The sequence below is a fragment of the Solanum tuberosum genome, unplaced genomic scaffold, assembly GCF_000226075.1.
Source record: "Solanum tuberosum cultivar DM 1-3 516 R44 unplaced genomic scaffold, SolTub_3.0 scf00249, whole genome shotgun sequence".
NCBI lineage: Eukaryota > Viridiplantae > Streptophyta > Magnoliopsida > Solanales > Solanaceae > Solanum > Solanum tuberosum.
The window spans coordinates 423,877-436,082 of NW_006239187.1; the positions used below are offsets into that span (position 1 = coordinate 423,877).

Consider the following 12,206-nt stretch of genomic DNA (forward strand, 5'->3'; position numbering starts at 1 on the left):
ATAATCCCCCAGGTTTGGCTCCGGCGATGAGTTTTTCCCGACTTTATGAACGCAAGGAACAACCCATTTGTTCGCAATTGTTAGATGCTTGCAAATCAAAGACAGCAGATTTCTCACCTCACCAACATGTTAGATTTGTGAAGAAACTGACCAGATCTGAAATGGAGGAAAGACGACTTAAGGGACTTTGTTTCAACTGTGATGAACCATTCACTCGAGGTCATCAGTGCAAGAAGTTATTCTGGATTGATTTCATTAACGATGAAGAAGAATTACTTTCCACACTTGGCGCTTGAGGACAAGCGCGATTTGAAGAAGGGGAGTAATGTTAGTACCCTTTTAGTCTACCAACAATTTTATGCATGGAAATTAAATCAGTAGCTATTAATTATGTTTTTCTGTTTTCTCTGTAATAGGTTCTGTAACAGTGTTTTCCTGTAGCAGTTGTTTTCTCTGTAGTAGTAGTTATTAGCAGTAAGGAGGTTATTTTTCCACTTTCTCATTTCAGTAGTAGTGGGAAGTTATTTCCTTGTTATTAGGTGGGTGGTTAATCACCAATGTTGTATTTAAGTTATTTGAATTCAATGGAAAGATAAGCAGAAAATTAGTCAAGTTTTTTAGTACTTCAAACTCAAGAGATCGCAGGTTCTCTCTTAACGAACCAGCACCATAGGTAGAACCGTAGAAAAAAGAAAACTTCAGATTTTATCTTGCAGCGTCCCATAACTAGATCCATAACCGGGGACCATAACAACTTGGTATCAGAAACGGAGGTTATGGGACCCCAAATTCAACATCAACTAGCACAATTAGTGAATTTGTTCCAAGAAGAACGTGCAGCCAATTTAGCCAGACACAAAGCAACAAACGCTCGCTTGGATACACTCACACAGGATTTAGTAAATTCTAATGTCGATTCTGATTCAACTGAACATATCAGTCAGAATCGCGGCTGGAAGGGTAAAAGCAGAGTGGCAAGAGGGTCAGGATCAGAAACATGTGGAAGTTTCATTATTCCTCGACATACAAAACTGGATTTCCCACGATTTAATGGCCAAGAGGACCCTTTGGGATGGTTGAACAGGTGTGAACACTTCTTTCGACACCAACAAACTCTAGAAGAAGAAAAGGTTGGACTTGCTTCTTTTCATTTGGAGGGTAATGCACAACTATGGTTTCTTCAATTAGAGACAGATCTGCCTCAACTGTCTTGGGATGACTTCAAACGTCATTGTAACCTTCGTTTTGGGCCACCAATCAGAAGTCAGAAATTGGGAGAATTGGCTAAGCTACGCCACATCGGGTCTGTGGCAGATTACCAAGAAACATTTGAGCAGTTAATTTCGCGGGTTGGTACACTTACGCAGTCACAAAAAATTGAACTTTATATCAGTGGTCTTACTGATTATATAGCAATTGAGGTTGAGTTGCATAATCCTCCAGATTTGGCTACGGCGATGAGTTTATCCCGACTTTATGAACGCAAGGAACAACCCATTTGTTCGGAATTGTTAGATGCTTGCAAATTAAAGACAACAGATTTCTCACCTCAACATGTCAGATTTGTGAAGAAACTGACCAGATCTAAAATGGAGGAAAGACGACTTAAGGGACTTTGTTTCAACTATGTTGAACCATTCACTCGAGGTCATCAGTGCAAGAAGTTATTCTGGATTGATTTCATTAACGATGAAGAAGAATTACTTTCCACACTTAGCGCTTGAGGACAAGCGCGATTTGAAGGAGGGGAGTAATGTTAGTACCCTTTTAGTCTACCAACAGTTTTATGCATGGAAATTAAATCAGTAGCTATTAATTATGTTTTTCTGTTTCCTCTGTAATAGGTCCTATGTATCAGTGTTTTCCAGCAGTTGTTTTCTGCGTAGTAGTTATTAGCAGTAAGGAGGTTATTCCTCCACCTTCTCATTTCAGTAGTAGTAGAAAGTTATTTCCTTGTTATTAGGTGGGTGGTTAATCACCGATGTTGTATTTAAGTTATTTGAATTCAATGGAAAGATAAGCAGAAAATTAGTCAAGTTTTTGAGTACTTCAAACTCAAGAGATCGTAGGTTCTCTCTTAACGAACCCGCACCATAGGTAGAAAAAAGAAAACTTCAGATTTTATCTTATAACATCCCATAACTAGATCCATAACCGGGGACCATAACATGTTACTAATGTACAGATACCTAGGAATCTAGGTACTTATGTTCTGGTGCAAACTTTAAGCCTGTCATAGCATTCAATATCATCCAAGGATAAATAGTCGAGTTTTTCTAGATTAACAACCGTCAAGCATCGTAAAGCAAGAACACTAGATGCTTCAATAGATAAAAGAAAAGATGCCCACTTAAATACAAAACAGCAAGCAAGTACTGCAGTAATGGTACACAAGAAAACTCAATGAAGCAGTCTATGAGCAGTTTGTACTCTACTATTCTGAATATATGAAGCTTGAAGGAAGTGTCAATGATATACATACACATGTGTATGCCTGTAGAATACATGTTAAGACATCAGATCATCAGAACAGACCTGCTATAATTGTCATTGGATGAATTTTTGCGTTTACCAGCTTCTCTGCCTCCCTCAAAAGTTCTCCAGCCAAAACGACTACTGAAGTTGTCCCATCACCAACTTCATCATCCTGTACCTTGGAGATATCTTATAAAAGGTCAAGGTATAACATTGCATAAAATCACATCATTTTGTTCTCCGGGATCTTTCCTATGATGAAGTTTCAGTGACAATCTCATTCAACTATCTGTAAAAGGTCTTAATTAAGTAGTATATATCTAGCCTTTCTTTTAAATGATAAAAACGAAAAAGAAAGTAAGTTGTGTAATCTTCCACTGAACCCCTATTACCTGTTAGCCATTTGTCTAGATGAACCTATTAAACACTATGTTCAGCAGATTCGTTTTTGGATACGATCCAACTTTACCTTGAACAATAGTGGCCATAGAGTTCAACAACCAACTAGTTACACTATTATTTCAAAAGAGAGCAGAACTATCTAACACCCATAAGAAAAATGCTCACTTACTTCAGGGAAAAAATACAAGGAACACAAAGTCATCAAGGATACCAACAAGGATGTTGATTGCAGAATTTTATCCTCTGCCTGTTGATTGCAGAATTTTATCCTACAAATTTTGAAACAAAATGAAGTATCTATCAAAACCACAATCCTAACTCTTCTCATTTCTTAATACCGGCAAATACATAATCAAAAACTTAGTTCTTACCATTCCCTTAGGTCCTAAGGTTGTCTTTACCAAGTCAGCAATTGCCATTGCTCCAATAAAGGATGCCTAAATTTTGAAACACTCAAATGGTTTCAGAAAATTGAAGAATAATAATCGTAAGCAGCTATATCAATGGCAATGCAACCAGTGAGTCTTTCTCACATGATGCTCGATATTTGGGTAACAAAATGAGACTTACCATCCTAGCTCGCTCACCCTTTTCCTCAGTGGCTTCATCTTTGAAGAGTTTGTCAATCTGAGAACTTAAAAAAAACATTAGATATGGAATCCACAATCTTAACATTATTTTTAAAAAAAAAAAACTTACCGCCATTAGAAAGAAATTGGAGATACCAAGCTGAAACTCAACAACTATTCAAAACAACAAAACAGTTGTAATACCAGAACACTGCAGAATCAGCTCAACAATAACTTTAATTATTCAAACCCTTAAAAAGACAAAATCTACTGCCCTTTTTCAACTCAAGTGTGAACCCTAAACAACTACCGATCTACAACATGATGTAGAAGCATTAGACCATGCAACCCAAATCTTAACAACAACAACAACATACCCATTGAAATCCCACTCCCACAAGTGGAGTAGAGTGTACCCAAACCTTATCCCACCTTAAGAAGTTCTCAAAAAACAATAGATAGTAACAGACAAAAACTACAATACAATAATCAAGGTACAAGGAACAACAGAGAGTAACAGAAATCACTAACTGTACAACAATCAACACTAACTTCTACAACAATCAACACTCAAAGATATAATCTCCAAACTCCAGCAATCTATGCCATACAGTTTGGCTTTTGCCTTCAAATTTCAACAAGCATTCAACTTGCAACTTACCATGTCATTGACTAAAATATTCAAATCAAACTGATTCTAAGGATGATAGACACTCATGACTCAACGCTACTTCATGAATACTCATTTAACACAAATGTCGACAAAGCTGCCTATAAAAAACTTAATTACAGAAAGACACAGTCCATTACAATTTACAGTTCACAGATCACACAAATAATCACATAGTTGCATTTAATGAATAAAAAAAATTCTAATGTGAGCTCCTAGAGTGCTACTCGTGTTGTTTTCCACAAGTTTATTAGATTCCATTATTAATTTACCATCAAAATAAAGATTATGAATCTGAGTATATGGAACATGAACAATAATAGTTGCGAAATAGTAGTGGAATTAAGATTTTCATTACAAAATATCAAATAACTTTTAGGTGGAGAATATTGTATCCCTGCCGCCTACTGCTGATGAATTCAAATTCAAATTAATCTAGTCAACAAAATTTACGAACCAAATGGTTAAAACAAACTAGTAATACAGTATATTCACAGGGAAAACAAACTAGTACCTTCGAGGCGCGACTCGCTAGCGTGAGCAGTGGGCAGTGGCCACTGGCCAGTGAACTGAGCAGCGGCACCGGCTGGCCTGAGAGTGACTGACGAGAGTTAAGAGATGAGAGTTGAGACTTGAGAGATGAGCTGCGTGGGGATTTTAGTTTAGGATTTCTGTCTTCTAAAATTTGGGAAAATTGGGTTTTGACTTGTGGGCAATATTTGAATACTGTTGAGAAATATTAATAATAAACTAAATATAAAGAGGGAAAAGCGAAGATAGAAGAAGGGGAGAAAGTGACGGAATAATAAGAGTAAGGCATCTCCAACAGTAATCTCTATTTTACTCTTCAAATATAGAGTTTTCTATTTTTTCAAACAACCAACTCCAACGCCATTTTTTATTTTACTCTCTAAAAAAGAATCTTTTCTTTCCTCAATATTATATTATTATTTATATTTCATTCTTATTTTCTTATTTCATGATACACATCCTTTACTTCCTTTTTTTTCCCCAAATAATCACTTTATATAATATTCATGTAATATAAAAATTTATTTTTTTCAAATTCTTTACTTAATATAAAATTATATTTTTCCTAAATTTATAAATAACATAAATTGCAAGTTAATATTATATAATATACAAATTAATGGACAATTCAAATAAAAGTGAAATTATTAGTGAAATTATTAGTGAAATATAATTACATAAATACTCTACTTTCAAGATTATTACATTGCTCTCATAAATGTTCTATTAATGCGTTACGGAATTCAAAATGAGCATTTTTATCCTTAATCATTTTATGTCTAGCTAAAGATTGTTCAAATCGGAGATTTTCATTCAACAAGAACAACTACGAATAATTGAAAAAAGAAATCAACAAGCACAACCGCAATCACAAATACACTAATTATGTGGATCATACACTAATTTTTTCTGAATATTGTTAAATCTGAAAAATGACCTACCGGACTACTAAATTATCGTTGTGATAAAATTATTATGTTATGTATTGTTAACTTTGTATTTAAATTATTATGTCATGTATTGTATTTTTAAATTAAAATTTTCATCTTATCATTTTAATTTTGTGCATTCTTCATAGTGAAAATAATGATATCAAACTATATTCAAGTGACGAAAATTAAAAAAATTGAAACATTATTAATTCGGGATGAAAGTAGTATATATTAAATAATATATTTTTTAAAATGTTGTATTACATTTAAAATGAATTACTAATATTAGAGATATAATTAATGGTCTTATATGAAAAATAATATGTTAACTACAAAATAATAGAAATAATAATAAAATAATGAAAAAGTGAAATAGAGAGGTGAATAGTAGTTCTCCAAATTTGGAGAACTACTATTCACCTCTTTATAAATGAAGAATAGAGAGTCATTTAGAGGGTGGTTGGAGAGCCCTTTCTCTATTTTACTCTCCAAATATAGAGAATGAAGAGTAAAATAGAGTGGGGTTGGAGATGGTCTAATAAGATAAGAGAAAGTAATATTTTTTCCTATTTTTGGTGTACATTGTAGGGGTATTGCCCCTTTTTATAGGAAAACACTTCCTTGGAGAAGTGATCATTCTACAGTAATGGGCCATGGGCCATGGACATACATATACGTATATATTTATAACACTCTCCCTTGAATATTCATGTATAAATTAAAGAGAGGTACATAAAACTGTTTGTAATACACATTATTTACTACCTCATTAAAAACCTTATCAGGAAAACCCAGTGGGACAAAACCTGATTAAGGGAAAAAGAGTGCAACGTATATGTACTCTCCCTGATGAAAATATCACTTAATATCTCGAAGATGACGCATTCCAATCTTGTATCTCAGTTTCTCAAAGGTTGAAGTTGGCAATGCCTTAGTAAACATATCTGCTAAATTATCACTTGAACGAACTTGTTGCACATACATTTCTCCCTTCTTTTGAAGATCGTGAGTAAAGAAGAATTTTGGTGAAATATGTTTTGTTCTATCTCTTTTGATGTATCCTTCTCTTAGTTAAGCTATACATGCAGAATTGTCTTCATATAATGTTGTTGGAACACCTCTTTTTAAAGAAAGACCACATGTTTCCTGGATATGTTGGGTTAGTGATCTTAACCACACACATTCTCGACTTGCTTCATGGATGGCTATTATCTCTGCATGATTTGAAGAAGTAGCAATCATGGTTTGTTTTATTGAACACCATATATAGTTGTACCTCCACATGTAAATAAATAACTTGTATGAGATCGACCTTTATGTGGGTCAGACAAATATCCTGCATCTGCATAGCCAATTAATTGTGAATCGGATTCCTTTGAATAAAATAGTCCTAAATCAATGGTCCCTTGAAGATATCTAAATATATGTTTAATACCATTCCAGTGTCTTCGTGTTGGGGAAGAACTAAATCTTGCCACTAAATTTACAGATAAAGATATATCTGATCGAGAATTACTAGCAAGGTACATCAGTGCACCAATTGCACTAAGATATGGTATTTTAGAACCAACAAGTTCTTCGTCATTTTCATGAGGTCGAAATGGATCTTTATTAATATCAAGTGATCTCACAATCATTGGGGTACTTAATGGTTGTGCTTTATCCATGTAAAATCTCTTTAAAATGTTCTTAGTATATGTTGATTGATGAATAAATACTCCATTTTTAAAATGTTCAATTTGTAGACCAAGACAAAATTTTGTCTTTCCAAGGTCTTTTATTTCAAATTCCTTTTTCAAACATTCTACTACCTTTGAAAGCTCTTCGCGAGTTCCAATGATATTCAAGTCATCAACATATACAGCTATAATGACAAATTCAGATCCAAACCTTTTAATAAATACACAAGGATAAATTGGGTCATTTCTATACCCTTCCTTTAATAGATATTTGCTAAGACGATTATACCACATGCGTCCTGATTGTTTCTATCCGTATAAAGATTTTTGAAGTTTTATTGAACAACTTTCTCGGAAATCTTTTATATTTCAGGCATTTTTAATCCATCAGGAATTTTCATAAAAATGTTGTTGTCTAGTGAGCCATATAAATAGGTTGTAACGACATCCATCAGATGTATGTTAAGTTTTTCCTGAACTATCAGATTTATAAGATACCTGAATGTGATTGCGTCCGCCACATGAGAATATGTCTTCATATAATCAATACCAGGTCTTTGCGAAAATTCTTGTGCCACAAGTCGTGCTTTATTTCTTATGACTTCATTTTTCTCATTTCGATTTCGCACAAAGAACCATTTGTACCCCACTAGATTTATACTTTCAAGTGTTCAGACTATCGGTCTGAAAACTTCGCGTTTTTCAAGCGAAGCTAATTCAACTTGAATTGCATCTTTCCATTTTGGCCAATCATTTCCCTGTCTACATTCCTCAACAAATTTTGGTTCAAGATCCTCATTTTGTTGCATTATTTCTATAGCAACATTATAAGCAAAAATATTGTCGACAATTATATCATTTCGGTTCCATATTTTTCTTGATGAGACATAGTTTCTTGAGATTTCTTCATTTTTTTCAGGCGCCTGAACCTTTTCCAAGGTTTCATCAATTATTTTGTCTTCTTGCTCTTCTTGAGCAGGTTCTTTCATATTATGAACATCCTAATCGTTAGCTCTTTTTCTTTTTCGAGGATTTTTATCTTTGAAACTGATTGGTCTATCACGTTTTAAGCGTGGTTTAGACTCATTTGTATTAATTAATTGTCCTATCGGGACATCAACTTGAATTGGAGCATTAGCAGCTGGAATATGAGATTTAGTAACTCTTGATAGGTTGGTGAATGCATCTGGCAGTTCATTTGCAATATTTTGCAAATGGATTATCTTTTGAACCTTTTGTTCACATTTATTTGTACGAGGATCTAAATGAGATAGTGATAATGCATTTCAATCTATTTCCTTTTTCAGCTGCTTATTTTCTCCCCCTAATGCTGGGTATACTGATTCATCGAAATGACAATCAACAAATCTTGTCGTAAATAAATCTCCAGTCATAGGTTTCAAATATTTTATAATAGAATGAGATTCACACCCAACATATATCCCTAACCTTCTTTGGGGACCCATCTTTGTACGTTGTGGTGGAGCAATTGAAACATACATTGCATATCCAAATATTCTTAGATGGGAAATGTTCGGCTCCTGACCAAAAGTCAATTGTAATGGAGAGACTTTATGATAGTTTGTCGGTCTGATCTGCACAAGACTTGCTGCATGTAAAATAGCATGACCCCATAATGAAATGGGAAGTTTTGTTCTCATAAGCATTGGTCTAGCAATTAATTGGAGACGTTTAATCAATGATTCTGCTAGACCATCTTGAGTATGAACATGCGCAACTGGATGTTCAACTGTTATCCCAGTTGATATACAATAATCATTAAAAGCCTGGGATGTAAAATCACCAACATTATCAAGACGAATTTTTTCTTAATTGTATAATCTGAAAATTGTGTTCTTAACTTTATTATCTGAGCAAGTAATCTTGCAAACGCCACATTGCGAGTTGACAATAAGCACACATCTGACCATCTTGTAGATGTATCTATTAAAATCATATAATATTTAAATGGTCCACATGATGGGTGAATGGGCCCACATATATCACCTTGTATACGTTCCAGAAATGCAGGAGATTCAATTCCCACTTTGATTATTGATGGTCTAGTAATCAATTTAACTTGAGAACATGCAACACAAGAGAATTCCTTGAATTGAAGAATTTTATGGTTCTTCAGAGAGTTTCCATGTGAACTCTCAATTATTTTGTGCATCATATTAGAATCGGGATGGCCCAACTGGTCATGCCAAATAATAAAATCATTTGATTTAGTAAACATTTGGTTTACTATGGCATGTGTTTCAATTATGCTCATACTTGTGTAGTATAATCCAGATGAAAGAGCGGATAACTTTTCAAGTACAAACTTCTTACTTGACATTATTGTAGTAATATAAAGATATTCATTCTTTTCATCACTTGTAGTCTCAATATGATAGTTATTTTGACGAATGTCTTTGAAACTTAATAAGTTTCTTTGAGACTTACTACAATATAATGCTTCATTGATTATCAAATTTGTTCCTCCAATAAGTACTAAATTTTCTTTTCCGGAACCTTCAATCAATTTTGTACTACCATATATTGTATTAACAGTAGCTTCTTTCATAATCAAATAAGAAAAATATTTCTTATCTTTTAAAATAGTGTGTGTTGTGGCACTATCTATAAGAAATATATCATCATGATTGATTTTGGATCCAACTGAAGATTGGGGAATTTTCATATTCTTCATAAAAATAAAAGATATTATAAGAACGTGAAAAACTAACAGCATAAGAAACTTTAAGAAATTATACTAAAAATGTAGGAATTAGTAAGACTTAATGCCTTGAGAAAAAGCATTTAAGAAGAACATAGTAGTAAACATAATAGAAAATAACAATTATTCCTTTTCATAATTTTATCCCCAGTTAGATGATCAGTTCTTCAATCAATATTCTCATAAAAGTCTTCAGCTTCCAAATGAGTAATATTTGGGAGGCCTTCAAAATCATCATCTTTATAAGCAAGATTTACCTCAATAACATCATATTTATTTGAGGGAGCTGCTTCATTATCATCATTCCGAAAGGTCAAGTGCGCCTCCACATTATTATCTTTTCTTTTGAGAGAGGCTTGATAGAGTTTCACAAAATGATCAGGCGTACGACATTCACGTGCCCAATGACATTTCATGCCACATTTGTGACAAATATTGATTCTACCTCGAGAAGGATTATTTTGAGAAACTTTGTTATTCTCATGTTTATTTCCACCATAATGATGATAATTATTTCGTCCTCTACCACGTCCTCGTCCACGTCCACGATCGTGATCATGGCCACGACCACGATCACGATAATTATTTTGTCTTGGTTCAAACTGATTATGTGCTGCTACAACATTCACTTCAGGGAATGGAACAGAACCAGTAGGACAGGTTTCATGATTTTCATCAATAAAGTATTATTCTGCTCAGCCACAAGTAGGCATGTAATTAATTCAGAATATTTCTTAAACCCCTTTTCACGATATTGTTGTTGTAACAACACATTTGAAGCGTGAAAAGTGGAAAATATTTTCTCAAATAAGTCATCATCAGTGATAGTATCTCCACATAATTTTAATATGGAACTTACTTTATGAATAGCAGAATTATACTCAGTTACAGTTTTAAAATCTTGAAATCGAAGGTGTATCCACTCATATCGAGCTTTTGATAACACCGTAAGTTTTAGGTGCAGTCATATCGGTCCTTCAGATTAATCCATAATTCAAGAGGGTCTTTCACAGTTAAATATTCAATTTTTAATCCCTCATGGAGATGATTTCGGAGAAAAATCATGGCCTTCGCTTTATCCTGACTTGATGCTTTATTTTCATGTTCAATAGTATCACCAAGACCTTTAGCTTTAAGGTGAATTTCAGCATCAAGGACCCATGACAAATAATTCTTTCTGGTAATGTCAAGGGCCACAAACTCAAGCTATGATAGATTTGACATGATAAAAACTAAAAAGAGAGATGAGTTAAAAATAATAAGTTTGACTAAGACCAAATTTCTGAAGCAAATACATATGAATAAATTCTTATATAAGGTATGCTCATATAAAAACAAGTTGGTCACAATTATTTTCAGCACATAGATGTGTGTAAAATATCATTAAAAGACCTCTTTGAAAGTTGCATAAAATATTGTTAATCAATTACTAGTACATACTTATGAGACAAAATTTGTAAACACTAATGATTTTAGTAATTCGTTGGTGGCACTGTTTAACTAATTTTACATATACTATTTAACATAAATTCTTGAATATTGTCATGTAAAAATAAAAGGAATTGTTGATAAAAAGAATACGGAAAGAAGCATATGAATTTAAGGTACATAAGTCAGCAATATAGAAACGCATAAATAAAATCAGCAATATAAAAATACATAAATAATTTTTCTATTGCTAGGTACATAATTTTTTTTAGCTATAATAATAACATACATAAATAAAACTTTATGTAGTATCTTAGGAAGTTCAAGAAATAAATTATGGTGACATTATTATTTTATAAGAGTAGTTGAGAGAAAGTTGTATTCATACTAAAATTAATATAACCCAGTAAATAATAATAGAGTTAGATATAACAAATAAAGATCATCAAGTTAATTTAACCAAAATAAATAAATAATTAAGGAAGAACTAACATGTAAATATATATATATATATATATATATATATAAGACATGTGTTTATTATACCTAAAATATTTGAAGAAAATTAAAGTTTTATGTTGATAACGTGTTACGAAATATTAATAATAAACTAAATATAAAGAGGGAAAAGGGAAGATAGAAGAAAGGGAGAAAGTGACAGAACAATAAGAGTAATAAGATGAGAGAAAGTAATATTTTTTTTCCTATTTTTGGTGTCTCTACATTGTAGGGGTATTCCCCCTTTTTATAGGAAAACACTTCATTGGAGAAGTGATCATTCTATAGTAATGGGCCATG

The 12,206-nt window shown here is 33.0% G+C and overlaps 1 pseudogene; it reads right to left on the reverse strand.

Moving 5' to 3' along the window:
- Nucleotides 1-3,620, reverse strand: part of LOC102600725 (T-complex protein 1 subunit beta-like) — a 9,184-nt pseudogene extending 5,564 nt beyond the window's left edge.
- Nucleotides 3,621-12,206: the final 8,586 nt, after the last annotated feature.